This window comes from Lissotriton vulgaris, chromosome 1_1 (genome assembly GCF_964263255.1).
Source record: "Lissotriton vulgaris chromosome 1_1, aLisVul1.2, whole genome shotgun sequence".
NCBI lineage: Eukaryota > Metazoa > Chordata > Amphibia > Caudata > Salamandridae > Lissotriton > Lissotriton vulgaris.
The window spans coordinates 154,488,794-154,493,016 of NC_141685.1; the positions used below are offsets into that span (position 1 = coordinate 154,488,794).

Genomic DNA, 4,223 nt, shown 5'->3' on the forward strand with positions numbered 1-4,223 from the left:
CATGTTGCTTTGCTATGTGTATGGAAGTGAACAATCACTGAAAACAAACACTTTTATAATTCTGCAAATACAGTTATCTGTTTTCCTTCTTTACTGCTAGTCTAGTCTTCTATCATCTGGCATTTCAATGTCCCACATAATTTGAATTTAATCTTTTTCCGTAATTCATTCCTCTCACAATAACTGCACTGTTCTGCTCTTGTCTATGTCCTCAGATGGGTCAATATTATTTTTGATGTTCTTAAGTTCTTTCCGGAGTCTCTGTGTTCGCTGATGTGTTTGGAGGTTTGATAAGTGACTAAAGCACTTCCCACATTCACTGCCGTTGAATAGTTTTTCCCCTGTGTGTGTTCGCTGATGACTTTGAAGGTGTGATAACTGACTAAAGCACTTTGCACATTCACAGCACTTGAATGGTTTTTCTCCTGTGTTTGTTCGCTGATGAATCCTTAATGCTGAAGAGCCGCGAAAACTACTGTCACATTCACTACAATGATAGGGTTTTTCCCCTGTGTGTGTTCGCTGATGTATTTGGAGGCTTGATAAGTGACTAAAGCTCTTCCCACATTCACTGCAGTTGAATGGTTTTTCCTCCTGTGTGTGATCGCTGATGTCTTTGTAGCCCTGATAATTGACTAAAGTTCTTGACACATTCATTGCACTTGAATGGTTTTTCTCCTGTTTGAGTTCGCTGATGAGTCCTTAATGCTGAAGACCCTCGAAAACTTCTGTCACATCCACTACAATGATAGGGTTTTCCGCTGTGTGTGTTCGCTGATGTGTTTGGAGGTTTGATAAGTGACTAAAGCTCTTCGCACATTCACTGCAGTTGAATGGTTTTTCCATTGTGTGTGTTCGCTTATGACTTTGTAGCACTGATAATTGACTAAAGATCTTCAGACATTCATTGCACTTGAATGGTTTTTCTCCTGTGTGAGTTCGCTGATGATACTTTAATGCTGAAGAGCTGCGAAAACTACTGTCACATTCACTACAATGATAGGGTTTTTCCCCTGTGTGTGTTCGCTGATGACTTTGTAGATGTGATAATCGGCTAAAGCTCTTTAGACATTCACTGCACTTTAATGCTTTTTTTCCTGTGTGAGTTCGCTGATGATACCATAGTGCTAAAGAGCGATGAAAACTACTGTCACATTCACTACAATAATAGGGTTTCTCCCCTGTGTGTGTTCGCTGATGTGTTTGGAGGTTTGATAAGTGACTAAAGCTCTTCCCACATTCACTACAGTTGATTAGTTTTTCCCCTGTGTGTGTTCGCTGATGTCTTTGTAGCACTGATAATTGACTAAAGCTCTTGACACATTCATTGCACTTGAATGGTTTTTCTCCTGTGTGAGTTCGCTGATGAATCCTTAATGCTGAAGAGCCGCTAAAACTACTGTCACATTCACTACAATGATAGGGTTTTTCCCCTGTGTGTGTTCGCTGATGTGTTTGGAGGTTTGATAAGTGACTAAAGCTCTTCCCACATTCACTGCAGTTGAATGGTTTCTCCCCTGTGTGTGTTCGCTGATGACCTTGTAGCACTGATAATTTACTAAAGCTCTTTAGACATTCATTGCACTTGAATGGTTTTTCTCCTGTGTGAGTTCGCTCATGATACCTTAATGCTGAAGAGACGTGAAAACTCCTGTCACATTCACTACAATGATAGGGTTTTTCCCCCGTGTGTGTTCGCTGATGACTTTTTAGGTCTGATAACCGACTAAAGCACTTTGCACATTCACTGCACTTGAATGGTTTTTGCCCTGTGTGTGTTCGCTGATGACTTTGTAGCACTGATAATCGACTAAAGCTCTTTAGACATGCATTGCACTTGAATGGTTTTTCTCCTGTGTGAGTTCGCTGATGATACCTTAATGCTGAAGAGCTGTGAAAACTACTGTCACATTCACTACAATGATAGGGTTTTTCCCCTATATGTGTTCGCTGATGTGTTTGGAGGTTTGATAAGTGACTAAAGCACTTTTCACATTCACTGCACTTGAATGGTTTTTCCCCTGTGTGTGTTCGCTGATGAATCCTTAATGTTGAGTAACGACTAAAAATCATTTCACATTCATTGCAATGGTATGGTTTTTCCCCTGTGTGTGTTCGCTGATGTGTTTGTAGATTTTCTAATCGATTACAGCTCTTCCCACATTCACTGCACTGGTATGGTTTTTCCTCCGAGTGTGTTCGCTGATGTCTTTGTAGGTGATGTAACTGACTAAAGCTCTTGCCACATTCACTGCATTTAAATGGCTTTTCTCCTGTGTGTGTTCGCAGATGAGTTTGTAGGTGGGATGACTTACTGAAGCACTTTGCACATTCACTGCACTTGAATTTTTTTTCTCCTATATGGTTCCACAGATGGCTTTGTAGGTGTGAGGAGAAAGTAAAACACTTTTCACATTCACTGCACTTGAATGGTTTTTCCATTGTGTGCGTTTGTTGATGTCTTCGTAGGTTTGATAATCGGCTAAAGCTCTTCCCACATTCACTGCACTTGAATGGCTTTTCCCTTGTGTGTGTTTGCTGATGTGTTTGGAGGTTTGATAACCGACTAAAGCTCTTGACACATTCACTGCACTTGAATGGTTTATCTCCTGTGTGCGTTCGCTGATGAATCCTTAATGCTGAAGAGTAACTAAAACTACGGTCACATTCACTACAATGATAGGGTTTTTCCCCCGTGTGTGTTCGCTGATGACTTTGTAGCTTTGATAATAGACTAAAGCTCTTCACACATTCACTGCATTTAAATGAATTTTCCCTTGTGTGTGTTTGCTTATGTCTTTGAAAGTGTGATAACTGACTAAAGCACTTTATACATTCACTGCACTTGAATGTTTTTTTGTCCTGTGTACGTGTGCTGATGAAGCTTGAGTAGTGATGACAAACTAAAGCTCTTGCTGCATGTGTATGATTCTTCTTTCTTGGTTAGTCTCTGTGGGTTGGGTATACTTTTGTCTACATCCATGACTGTATTTCCTGACGGGCCAACATTATTTCCTGATGGGCCAACATGGCTGTTAAAGCACTTGTGTTTTTCTCACACACTTTATATGTGTGCAGTATTTTGCACGTTTGATTTCTGTTTTAACAATAAAATACAATAGCCACCAAATATTTGCCACAAATCTAATACGTATGTGTCTTTGTAGGGTATTGTGCCTTTAGATTGGAATATGGCTGTGCACGCTTGCAGGTAAAGATGTATCTTCCTTCTGGCCGGTGCAAATTTGGACAGTCTGTTGTATTGTAGATAGAAGAGCTCCTCTTTCCATTACCCGTCAGTTGTCTGGCTCCGGTCTGTTGTGCTTTTTGCTTGTTACTGTGGTTTGGCCAGAAAGAGTTTACAATTCTCCTAGAGCACGGAATGATGGCTTGTCTTCATTTTAGAAAACAGAGCACTGCGGTAATCACATCATACCGATACATTGATCAAAGTTAGTATTTGACACTTGTTTATTCAGGAGGTGGTTTGTTATTGTTGTTACCTTAATTTTCCTAAGGTCATTTCTTCGTCTTGTGCGTGGAGGAGCACAGCTCAGGCTCTTAAAATCACTGAACTGCCCTTGATGCTTCATCCGGGATCTGTCAGTTTGTGTGCAGGTTCCTCTTTCGCCGACTGCTCTGATGTTTTCCTGAATACTGTAGCTCAATATTTCTGCTATTATTGAAGATTTACAGCATTCGCTTCATTATTGATGGTCAATTCATACATTCAAGGCTTGTTTTCTGTTGGATGTAAAGATATTGAAAATTACTAAATTGAAACAAAATAGAATGAGAATTCACAATATTTAACGGGTTGTAAAAGACATTTCTGGGGAGATTTACCAAATCTCCACGCAATGCGGTGCAGGCCTCCCCCTGCGAGGCTGCGCTGCGTGACAGGGAGGGAGCAGGAGATCATCATATTTTCAAAGATTTGGCTCTCTCCTTCCCTTTCCCTTGCACTGGCACTGATTACAGCAGCCCTGCGCCATGCACACACCTTAGCACCAGAGCACTAGGGTGTTTGTGTGTGTGAGTCCAGCATAGGTTTTGTACAGGAAGGACACCCTTCTTGTACAAAATACTATGCCTAGACATGAGGGAAACCTTTTCCAACTTTGTATGCATGTTGCACAGTGCACCACACATGCAAAGTCAGAAAAGGAAGGAGAAATGAAAGCATTTCTCCTTCCAAGCGCCTAGTTTAAAAGGGCGCAGTT

At 41.0% G+C, this 4,223-nt stretch overlaps 1 pseudogene; it reads right to left on the bottom strand.

The window, feature by feature from the left end:
• Positions 1–497: 497 nt before the first annotated feature.
• Positions 498–3,491, bottom strand: LOC147737913 (uncharacterized; annotated as a pseudogene).
• Between the last annotated feature and the right edge of the window lie 732 nt (positions 3,492–4,223).